Below are 12987 nucleotides of genomic sequence, written 5' to 3' on the forward strand. Positions count from 1 at the left end.
AAACCCTACCAACAAGATGTCAATTTTCAGTTCACTGGCAGCATAGACTCCTTAGCTTCATCACTCTTATCTACATCTGGTTGCTGAATGTGTGTGTGTGTGCGTGTGTGTGTGTGTGTGTGTGTGTGTGTGTGTGTGTGCGTGTGTGTGTGTGTGTGTTTCTGTGTCTGTAGAGCTAAACAATGAATTCTCAAATGAGGAATATCAACATCCTTTGCCATCAGGTAAATGGAAATAAAGAAAAAAAATCCTGAGTTTGCACAGCACACCAATCAGAATGACGAGGATATATTTGGTCCCTTGTACAGCTATGGTGTTTGGTGGATTTTTAACATGGATTCTGCACTACTAGGTTAAGATTTTAGAATCCACAAATGACAATGCCATATAGACTCCTTCCTATTCTTATGAACCTAATGAAGTAGAAGATTCACTGGACTTCAAGCCACTCCTCTCCCAGCCCATGTCATGAACTTTATGTTTGGACTGAATAAAGAATCATGGTAAAACATCCAAAACCCTCAAATCTGGCCATGGAAACACTGGAAGGTAGATATTAGAGAACTGCTATCTAATGCCACTGCAGAACCACATTATATAGTCTATGTTGTCCTTTCCTTTACTAATGTCAGGTAATTTTTGGATAAAATAAGGATTTAGGAGTTTATCATTTAAGTAGATACAGAATATTTACACTATTATATTCACTTTAGAACTGGGCCCCCTTTTTTTCTAAAATCAGAGCAAAAAAATGGAATAGGATAATAGAACATTGGAGTACACATTCAGCAATATATATAAAGTCCACTATCAAGGAATGTACAATAAGAAAATGTAATAAAATATTCACTCAATTAAAGGTCTGTAGGGAAAATATAGGCCTTTAGAAAAGAGAGATATCTGAGGAAATTGAACTATAGGCCAGAGGAATGGAACTGGGAATAAAATTATTATCCAGTAGAATCTCCTGCACTCCATATTCCTAGATCTTAGAGACCCAAGCCATGCCTCTGGCTAACTTTCCCCATTCAGAGCATGTGACCATTAGTGGAGCAGAGATAAGTCTCTACCTTAAGAGTGATTGAGTACATAAAGGTTTCCAGTGTGTCACAGGAGACATACCTGGAAAGGACACCTTCGAATCTGGTAAATGTAAGGAAAGCTGTTTAGCATGTAGGAGATGGCCGTTCTCAGTGACATCATAAATAGGACCTCCATGACAAATTTGTTGTAACTAGGAGAGCCCTAGCTTCTTCTGTGATGTAACAATTACTGTCCTGACAGGAACTGCCTCTCACATATTCCCTCAGTAACTCTCCGGTTTGCTAATTGGCCACTAATTCAGAGTAAACAGCCATTTGGGAGTGAGAACAAAAAGGATAAAGAGATCAGAGATGGGGAGAAAGAAGCTGACCTTCTGTCTTTGTATGAAAAAAAAGGAAAAATAAGTGGAACTTTGAAAAGTTCAGGGAGCCCTTGGAAGGGTTGGAGTGGTATCGCTGAAGAGATAGACTTGATCTGAGACTTACACATATGGGAATCAAGAGCTGGAAGCTTCACAGAAGCATCTGGACTTCCCTGTTCTTATGGTTCCTGGATGTCAAAGGTTTTATATCATTCATTTCCTAATTACAAAGCAAAATTTTGAGAGGGCACAGTTGTTTTTCTGAGATCTATGACCTTTTTTTCTTTTTGCCCAGAAGAAAAAGGTCCTAAGGAAGGAGGTAAAGACAAGTATTGGGTCCTCAGGTCAGAGTAAACTCCTCCAAGCTTTGGATACCTATAGTGCATTTTGTGTCTGACACGGATATCTCGGAGAAAGAAGTGCTTCTAGTTGAGACTTCATCATCTTTGTCTTACTACAAGTATTACTCTGAATACCAATTTAGATTTCTGAGTAAATAACTGTGATTAGTTGGAAGTTTTCTTTACTTTTATTTCTTTCTTTTTTTAATTTTTTATCAATTTAAGTGATTTTTAAACTGGATGAGGCTATATTTACGTTTAAAATATTATTTCCTTTCTCAGTTTCCTGCCCATTAAATCACAACCTGTTCACAATCCCTTCTTCTCTAACCATAATTCTGCCCTTTGACATTCCCTTAAACTGGGAGACAAACCAAGGTAGAACCAAGGGCTTCTCCTTCCATTGGTGCCAAAAAAGCAATCCTCTGCCACATATGCATTTGGAGCCATATTTCTGTCTATGTTCATTCTTTGAATATTGGTCTAGTACCAGAAAGCTCTGGGTCATTGAGAATGTTGTTCTTTTGTAGTTAACAGCACCTTCAACAATTGTAATACTGTCTCAAAATCTACCAACAAGATGTCCGTTTTCAGTTCACTGGTTTGCCACTAACATTCACTTCTGTATTAGACATTCTCTAACTGTGTCTCTCAGGAAATATCTATATCCAGTTCCTGGTAGAATGCACTTCTTAGCTTCATAAATCTTATCTAGTTTTGGTGGCTGATCACCATATATATATATATATATATATATATATATATATATATATATATATATATATATATATGTGTGTGTGTGTGTGTGTGTGTGTGTGTGTGTGATATACGTATGATATATATATATATATAATGATATATATGTATATATATACATATATATATATATGAATATACTTTTGGTGGTTCCAACAGTTATGAAGTTAGGGGGAATTTTAACATGGATTCAGTGAAACTAGGTCAAGAATGTAGAATCCACAAATTGCATTGACATATAGATTCCCTCCTGTTCTTATGAAACTATTGAAGATGAGGTCTCCCTGATCCTGAAGCCATTCTTATCACTTCCTATCCTTCTCTATCTTATGTTTGGCCTCAAGAAAGAATCATGGTAAAACATCCAAAAACCTCAAATCTAGCCCTGAGACACTGGAACAGAAGAACCGAGATCAAAACGGACCTGAGAACCAAATTCTATACTACATGTGGTCTTATGCTTTACTTATATGTGGAAATGTTAGGATTTAATAGTAATTTGGTGTTTACCACTTGAAGTAGGTACACCCAATTTACAGTGTTATAATCACTCTAGAGCTGGGTGCCTTTGTTACGAAAATCATTGAAGAAAATAGAAGTGGAAAAAAGAATTTTCAGTACACATTCAGGAATATGTATAAAGTCACCTATCAAGGAATATACAATATAAATTGAAATACACATGCATTCAATTAAAGGTCTGTAGGGAATAACTGGCCTTTGGGAAAATAGAAAACGAAGAAAATTGAACTGTGTCACAGGAATGAACCTGAGAATGAAAATATTATCTAGAAGAATCTTCTACACTCCTGTTCCTAAATCTCATCGACCCATGCCAAGACCCTGAATAACTTTGTCCATTCAGAGCATGTAACCACTAATGAAGCAAAGAGAAGTCACTAGCTTTAGAGAGATGGAGTATGTAAACATTTCCACTGTGTCACAGAAAACATACCTGGAAAGGGCACCCTCAAATCTAGTCAATGTAAGGAAAGCTCTTTAGCAGATAGGCCATGGCAGGTCTTAGAGACATCATCATTAGTTCATTCATGAAAAATCTCTGGTATCCTTGAGAGCCAAAGCTTCTTCTGTGATGTCACAAGTATTGCTGTGACTGCAACTGATCTTCAGATGTTCCTTCATTACCTCTAGGGTTTACTAATTGGCCTCTAATTCAGAGTAAACAGTTATTTGGGCGTGAGAAAAAAGAAGATGAAGAGATATGAGAAGGGGAATAAGCTGGCTTTCTGTCTTGTTTTTTTTAAAAAAAGAAAGGCATATGTGGTCCTTGGAAAGCTTAGTGAGTCCAAGGTAGGATTTGTGTGGGATCGCTAAAGAGATAGCCTTTTTTGAACCTTCCACATATGGGAATCATGAGCTGCAAGTCTCTTAGAAGCATCTGAACTTCCCTGTTCTTATGGTTCCTAAAATTCAAATAGTTTATATCATTCATTTCTTTATTACAAAACCCAAGTATTGTGAAGAGCACAATTGTTTTCCAGAACTCATGACCTTTACTGTTTTTATCAAGAAGAAAGGTACTAACGAAGAAGGGAAGTACAAATATTGTGTTGCTATCTCGAAGTAAACAACATGCTTTGGACAACAATAGTGATTTTTTTGTCTGCCACTAATATTAACGTGACAGAAGTGCTTCTAGTTGAGACTTCATCATCTCAGTCTTTCCACTAGTATTACTCTGCCACTTCACATTTACGAGTCAATATGTGTGATTACTTGACAGCTTTTACTTTCTTTTATATCTTTCTTTTTTATTTTTAGCAAATTTTATTGTTTTTTTTTAACGGGATGTTTCTATATTTAAATTTCAAATATTATTTCCTTTCTGAGTTTCCTGAGCATAAGATCCCTACACATTCCCATTTCCTTTTTCTCTAACCAGCCTTTCTCCCGCATGACATTCCCTTGAACTGAAAGATGTACAAGGGAGGAAAAGGGCTTCTCTTTCCAATGTTGATCAAAAATTACATCCATTGCCATATATGAATTTGGAGCCATTCCTCAGTCCATGTACTTTCTTTGTGTATTCGTACAGTAAGAGAAAGCCCTGGTTCATTGGCAGTGTTGTTCTTATGGGGTTGAAAGTACCTTAAGCTCTTCTAATTCTTTTTTTAAGTTTACCAAGAGCAGGTCCGTTTTTAGTTCACTGGTTTTTTACTAGCATTCACTTCTGTATTTGACATGCTGTATCATTGTCTCTCAGGAAAAATCTTTTTCCCGATTCCTGGCAGAATGCAATTCTTACCTTCACCTATCTTATCTAGTTAGGTTGGCTGGTATATATATATATATATATATGCTATGATTTTGGTGGCTCCTACACCTATGTGGTTAAGGGGAAAGTTAACATGGGTTCTGCCCAACTATGTCAAGAATCTAGAGTTCACAAATGACAGTTTCAAATAGTCCTCTTGTGTTTACCTATTGAAGTAGATAATTTACTGTTCCTCAAGCCATGTTTCTCCCTTCACATCATCCAATATCTTAGGATTGGCCTGAAGAAAGAATCATGGTGAAACATCCTAAACCCTCAAGTCTGCCCATGGGAAAACTGGAAGCTATGTAGTCTAGTACTGATATCAAATGGGAGTAGAGAACTGAATTCAACAGTGAAAAATGTCCTTTGCTTTCCTGATGTCTGGAAATTTTTTGATAAAATAAGGATTTGGGAGTTTATCATTTGTAGTAGGTTCACAGTATTTACACTTTTATAATCACTCTATAGCTGGAGTCACTTGTGACCAAATTCATTGAAGAAAATGGAATTGGCCAACAAAATTTTTGAGTACACATTGAAGAATATTTACAAAGTCCCTTATCAAACAATATACAGTAAGAAATTGAAATACAATATTCATTCTATTCAAGGTCTGTAGGTAAATGCTGACCTTTGAGAAACGGAGAAACCCTCAAATATTGAACTGTGTGTCACAAGAATGAACCTATGATATATAGAATAAAAATATTATCTAGAAGAATCTCCTACACTCCATTTTCCTAAAACTTTTTTACCCATGCCATGCCCCTTAATAACTTTCTGCATTCAGAACATGTAACCACTAGTGAAGCAGAGAGAAGTCTCTCCTTTAGATAGATGGAGTACATAAAGGTTTCCTCCGTGTCAAAGGAGACACACCAAGAAAGGGCACCCTCGAATCTTGTCAATGTAAAGAAAGATGTTCAGGATGTAGGACATGGCATTTCTCAGTGACATGACCATTAGGCCCTCCCTGAAAACTCTCTTGTAACCTGGAGAGCCCTGGCTTATTCTGTGATGTCATAACTGTTGCCATGACTGCAACTGTCTCTCAGATATCCTTCAATACCTCTAGGGTTTACTAATTGGCCTCTAATTCAGAGAAAATTGGAGAGTGATAACAAAGTGGATGATGAGATAGGATGGGGGGAAGGAAGCTGGCCTTCTGTCTTGGTATAAAAAACAAGGAAGAAATATGTGGTCCTTTGGAAAGCTCAGTGAGTCCTTGGTAGGAATTGAGTGGGGTCTCTGAAGAGATAGCCTTGATGTGAGCCTTCCACATAAGGGAAATAGGAGTTGGGAGACTGTCAGAAGCTTCTGGACTTCCCTGGTCTTATGGTTGCTGGATGTCAGAGGGTTTATATCATTTATTTCTTTATTCCAAAACCAAGTGTTATGAAGGACACAGTTGATTTCCTGAGAGCTCATGACTGTACTGTTTTTGTCAAGAAGAAAAGGTCCTAAGGAAGAAGGGAAAAACAAGTATTGTGTCCCTAACTCAAGTTAAACTCCTCAATGCTTTGGAAACCTATAGGGCACTTTGTGTCTGACACTGATATCTGGGAGAGAGAACTGCTTCTAGTTGAGACTTCATCATCTCAGTCTTTATACTAGTATTAACCTCACTACCACTTCAGATTTCTGAGTCAATATGTGAGATTGCTTGGCAGCTTTCTTTTCTTTTATATCATTCATTTTTTTTATATTTTAACAATTTTTTCTTCTTTAAGTAGATGTTTCTACATATACATTTAAAATATTTCCTTTCTCCATTTCCTTTCCATAAGATCCCTACCCATTCCATTACCTTCTTCTCTAACCAGCCTTTCTGCCGCATGAAATTCCCTTGAACTGGGAGACAAACTGTGGAGGACAAGGCCTCTCTTTCCAATGTTGCCCAAAAAGGCCATCTCAGCCACATATGCATTTGGAGCCATAGGTCAGTCCATGTACTTTTTTTGTATGTTGGGCTAGTACGAGAAAGCTCTGGTCATTGGTATTGTTGTTAGTATGGGTTTGAAAACACCCTCAGCTCCTCTATCTTTATTCAAAATTTACCAAAAAGAGGTCCATATTCAGTTCACTGGCTTACTACTAGCATTAACTTATGTATTTGACATGCTATATCTGTGTCTCTCAAGAAATATTTATATCTGGTTCTTGGAAGAATGCACTTCTTACTTTCGTCAATCATATCTAGTTTTTTTGACTGATGTGTATATATATATATATATATATATATATATATATATATATATATATATATATATATATTTGATGGCTCCAACACCTAAGTGTTTAAGTGGAATGTTAACATGGATTCTGCCCACCTATGTCAAGAACATAGAATTCACAAATGACCATTTCAAAAATACTCCTTCCTGTTTTTATAAACCTATTTAAGTAAATGTTTAACTGTTCCTCAAGCCATTCTTCTCCCTGCCCATCATCTGGTATCTTATGTTTTGCCTTAAGATAGAATCATGTTAAAACATCCTAAAACCTCAAGTCTGGCCATAGGAATTCTGGAAGCTCAATAGTGTAATACTGATATCAAATGGGACAAGAAAACAAATTCATTAGTCCATGTTGTCTTTTGCTTTCCTGATGTCTGGTAATTTTTTTTATAAAATAAGGATTTGGGAATTCATCATTTGAAATAGGTACACCATATTTACAATGTTATACTCACTCATTACCTGGGTCCCCTTTGTGACCAAAATCATTGCAGAGAATGGAATTTGAAAACAATATTTTTGGGTACACATGGAGGAATATTTACAAAGTCCCTTATCATGCCCAACCTCGACTAACAAGGAAGACATGACCAATGAAGATCTTCTTCAAGCAGTTTTACTCAGGAACCTTGATACAATTTTCAGACACTAGGGAACCCCCGGAGCACACTTAAATAGCTAGTGCTGGCCAATCCCAGCAAGCAACGTGGGCCATGCCGGTAGGCTGTCACTATGCAGAAGCTAGCAGACCAGGCAGGGATAGACAAATAAGAACCTGCTTACTACAAGGAGAGCGCACCATTGGGAGGGTGGAAGGTGGAAACCAGTGCCATGTTTGAGGCGGACCAAACACCGCTGCCTATAGTTCCCCCTTTTATTTAATTAACCAAGCAGGCAAAGGAACCACTGAGCATGGTGACCCCCCCAACCACGTGTCTTAGGATCATCTCTTCATTAAACCAGTCTTAGGACAACTCATCTTCCACAAGTTTCCATGCCATAGATAGAAGGTAGGTTGCCCATCACTGTGCACAGTCACTCACACATACTCGGGCGTGAGGGACAACAAGGTCTTCTGAATGACCCTTAGACAGGCTTGAGGGGACTGTCCTGCTTCAATGGCTGCAAACTGTGTGCCACCTCTGAACAAACCTCATTCTAAAATAGAAACCACAGGCACACTAGGGAGACCAGCAGCAAGAGTCCAGCTAGGGTTTCCATACCCACCCATACCCTCAGATGATTCATAGCATTAGCAATCCAAGATGACAATGTTGTAGCCAGTCTAGCATCTGCACGTGTGGAGTTCATCTTCAGGATGGCTACATGTAGCTGATCCATTTAGGAGTCGAATTCTCCTGCCCAATTGCCTTGAAGATAACGTGACAACTGTTTAACCAAATTAGAGGAGTGGGCTTAAAAGTCATGACGTATCGGCATGAGTCTTGGGAACACCAATAGTATCCCCCACCAGGGCTCTGTTTGAACCAGCATTTGGGTCACACCGAGGAGTGTCAGCAACAGCAGGATCATCATTCTTGTAGCACCTCCTGGTCAATCTTTCAGGGACCTACAAAGGATCTTGCAGATCCGGAGGAAACACACAAACAGACCCTCTTGCCCATGCCAACATGGGATCTGGTCCATGCTATAAGCCAGTGATCACATCTTTCCCTTTCACATAACTTTCAATGTGCCCGCCCCACACTGATTTCGGTCAGCAGCAGAAAGGCCATCATCATTCAAAATTAAGAATAAAAGGGGCTAAGGATATCTGTTCCTTGCGGCTTCTACCATGGCCTATTCCCCTTTTTTGTTTAATTATGCATTCCTTCAAGGTACGATGTGCATGCTCAACAACACATTGATGTTGGGGATTATAAGGCAGGTCATGGCACATTCATCTGTTTATAAAAGGATTTGAAAGATTTGGCAGTTTATGCTGGGCCACGATCAGTTTTTAAGTGTTGAGGGTTTCCCCAAGCAGCCCAGGCTTAGAGGCAGTGTCCAACAACATTGGGTCCATTTTCTCCACTCGTAGGGGTAGCATGAATGACACCTCAACAAGTATCCACAGAAACATGAATGTATTTTAGGCTCCCAAATCCAGATATGTGAGTTACATCCATTTGCCAAACCTTTAGGGGCAAAAGTCCTCTAGGATTAACCCCTACACTATGGGGATGGTGAAAAGTGATACACTGTTGACATCCTAAAACTATCTGTCAAGCATCTGCTCAAGACAAGTGAAACTTCTGCTCTAAGGTCTTAGTAAGCACATTAAATTGTTTATGAAACTGTTGGGCTTCATCCAATGATGAGCTTAGGAATATGAACTCCATTCGGGTACATCTATCCACAAGATCATTTCACTCACTGAGAGGAGCAGGCAAACCTTTATGTGCTCTAATATTTTGGACAAAAAACTTGTGACCTCTTTCTCAGATCAATTTCTGAAGTTCCCTCAGCAGCTGGCATACCGTGCTGCTAATTTTAATAGGGCCAGCCACTTCTAATATCTTAACTGCATTAACATATATGACGAATCAGAGAGAAAATTAAAGCAAAGGAACAATTTTGTACACTTCCTGCACAATCTTGAATTCAATTATTTGTGGAGAGCCGGGTTGATATTGGCACAAAATTGTCTCTTGATGGTTAATCACATAAGCTCCACAGCCATTTTTGGATCCATCTGTAAAAATGTTTGGCGCCCCCTATATAGGAACACTGAAAGATCACGGGATGTTCTTTAAAGAAGGTTAGCAAAGAGTGCTTTGGATAATGATTATCTATCTCTCCATGGAATCCACAGCATGATATAGCCCAATCATCCACAGTGCCACACAAGATCTTCATCTGCTGACCTGTATAGGGCACAATGATTGAGGTTGGGGAAACAACAAATTATTGTACGCACTGTTGGATCGCATTCAGGGCTAATCATGCAACTGCTGTATTGTAATACTCTACTGATCTAGCTGGAGAAGCCTTGGGATAAACCCAAAGCAGAGGACCATCTTGCCACAACAATATTGTGTGCTGCCTGTGGGTGGCTAGAATGCATAGCACCCTCCTTCCATCGATGTAAAATTGTGCCTTGTAATCCTTTTTCAACCTTCTCTAAAGCTTCCTTTGCGTCATCAGTCAATTGTCTTGGAGATTACAAGGCCGAATCCACAACTAAAGTATTATACAATGGTTTTAATTCATTATTTGGTAATTTTAAATGACATCTGACCCAATTAATATCTCTGAGTAATTTTTCAAAATCATTAAGAGTCTTAAGATTATCTTTCCTCAATTCAACCTTCTGGGGGATAAAGGTATAAGGACTTAGTTTTGTTCTTAAATAATTTACAAAATTTCCCTTTTGTACCTTTTCTGGGGCAGTAATCAAATCCCCTACCTTCTAGCAATTTAACTAAATTTCCATATACTAAATCTAAAATCTCTTCATACTTTGCAGTTAAAAGGATATCATCTGTAAAATTGGGTGCAGGAAACTTCTGTCTTATTGGGGCAATGGCATTGCCCACAAAAAGTTGACACACAGAAGGGCTATTGGCCATACCCTGTGGTAAAACTACCCATTGTAGTCGTTGATCAAGTTCTTCATGATTGCATGATGGAACAGTAAAAGCAAATCTTTCACTATCTCTTGGACAAAGAGGTATGGAGAAAAAGCAATCGTTTATATCAATCACTACAACAGGCCAACAGTCTGGCAGAGAGGATAAAAGAGGAAGCCCGAGTTGCACTGGGGCCCATGATTTGCATCTGTTCATTAATAACTCGTAAATCATGCAACAGTCTCCATTTCCCTGACTTCTTTTTAAACACAAAAATTGGGGTATTCCAAGATAATACTGATGGTTTTATAAGCTTGGCACCCAGCTTTAGTTGTAGCAAACTTCTCAGAAGAAAGCAGCCACTGAGGAACCCAAACCGGCTCCTCTGTTTTCCAGGTAATGGGGACCCTTCTTCAGTGGCCCCATGGAAAAACCCAGGACCTGATTCCTTTCTCTCTGTTGGGCAGTTATAGGGTTAGTCATACCCTGCAGGTGTTTCCCTATTCCAATACCAGGAAAATAGCCAATATGTTTCATAATCTTTAGTGAAGTTTCCGAATACTCAGTGGTCAATTTGAAACCCATATCTTTCAGCAAATATCTCCCCCAAAGGGAAATGGGCAAATCCAACCCATAGGGTTGCATAACTCCTGAATGCCCTTCCTGATCTTTCCAACTGAGTTGTCTTGCCCTCATATCAGGAGCTTTTGTCTAATGGAGACCTTGTAATGTTTGAGATGAGGCCTGTACTGGTCTTCCAGAGGGCCAATCTTTCTTAGCTATTATACTTCTATCGGCCCCTTTATCCAACACTCCTAGGATCCTTTTACCATCTACCCTTAGCTCCATTACTGGGCGTTGGTTTAAACCCAAGGCTAAAAATGTAAGGTCGGGGACTGTGGAATGGAAACCATTCTCTCCTCTCCCTCTAGAGTGGGCTACAAATCTTTCATGAAGTCTAGGCAAAAGTAATATTTGGGGTATTCTGTCCCCAGGGGAAATGGTACCAATACCTTTCAGTGATTCTACCATGATCTTGACTACCCCAGTTTAATCTGGGTAAATAACTCCTGGATGGACATGTAGTCCTTTTAAATATGTAGATGATCTCCCTATAAGTAACCCTACTGGCCCAGGTTCAAGGGGTCCTTTAAAATCAGATTCTATCAACTAGACCCCCATTCAAGGCGTTAGTACAGGTCTGCTGGTGGAGCAGAGGTCCAGTCCTGTGGAGCACTTAGTGGCTCACCTTGTCCTCTCGGATGGCGAAGGGACGGCCATATCTCGTGACTCTGTTATACGTCCTGATTCTCCACTGGCCCATATATTTGTAGGTCCTGGTGTCCTGGAACCGGCTGTCCATTTTTTGGACCTGCTCCACCAAAACCCGAGCTAAGAGGCTGCCCATTGATGTCTTTTACCGAGTGGCACTCATGAGCCCAATGGTTCCCCTTTTTGGACTTGTGGCACAGACCTTGTTGCCTTGGGCGTTGGCCAATTCCTGTACTGAATAGACTTCTCCTTTCTCAACATTGCCTTTTTAGGTGCACCTGTTGATCACACTTAACACACACTCCTGAACTTCCTCCTTTTCTCTGCGTCTTCTGCATAACAGCATCCACAAGTCCAGCATTAGACAAGGTCACCCTATTTCCCTACAGACCTTCATCCAAGCTTCAAGTCCCTTATTCTTGTAAGGAATGATAGCAGCTCGACATTCCTTTGTGCACTGTTCATAGGCCAACTGTTTAATCAACGCCATAGCCGTATCGGGGTCGCCAAAGACTCTCCCCGCTGCTTCCACTAATCAGGCTACAAAGTCAGAGAATGGCTCCATAGGTCGTTGAAGGATCTTGATTAGGTTTCCACTCACTTCTCCCTTATTAGGTAAGGATTTCCATGCCTTTGTTGTAACTTCTTAATCTGCTGGTAAACCTGTCCTGGATACCCTGTCTGAGCATTGGCAAAGCGTCCCTGACCCAGCAGCATATCTCTATCCCAGACAGACTGGCTGCCCCTCGCCCTGCTGCCAAGTTAGAGTCAGCATGTTCATTGGGAAACTCAATAAGACAAGTTCTCCAATACAAATACTGTCCCAGTCTAAGACAGGCCCTAGTAAGTTTAATCCAATCACTAGGAGTCATGCAAAATCTGTGTCAGACCTCAACCTAAGCTATGGTAAATGAGGCCATAATGCCATAAGTGTTACTGATTCCTTCAGGGACTTGATCACCTTAAAGTCTAAAGGCTCATGATACCTTTGTTGATTAGCATCCACATAAACAGGATAGGCCAGATTCACTTCTGTGCGGACTGGCTCCCACACTTCTGGACAGAATGGACTACCTGGTTGTTGCATGCCCAATGTCTCGCAAGAAGAAGCCGTGGCTACAGGATT

General features: G+C 39.7%; 1 long non-coding RNA gene across 1 annotated transcript; it reads left to right on the forward strand.

Annotated features, from left to right (window-relative positions):
• The first annotated feature begins 305 nt into the window (after positions 1-305).
• On the forward strand, positions 306-1917 carry LOC134484749 (uncharacterized). The gene is made up of 2 exons (XR_010062495.1): positions 306-1606; positions 1701-1917. It is a non-coding gene; the product is annotated as an uncharacterized LOC134484749 (long non-coding RNA).
• The last annotated feature ends 11070 nt before the right edge of the window (positions 1918-12987 follow it).

This window comes from Rattus norvegicus (assembly GCF_036323735.1).
Source record: "Rattus norvegicus strain BN/NHsdMcwi chromosome Y unlocalized genomic scaffold, GRCr8 chrY_unlocalized_45, whole genome shotgun sequence".
NCBI lineage: Eukaryota > Metazoa > Chordata > Mammalia > Rodentia > Muridae > Rattus > Rattus norvegicus.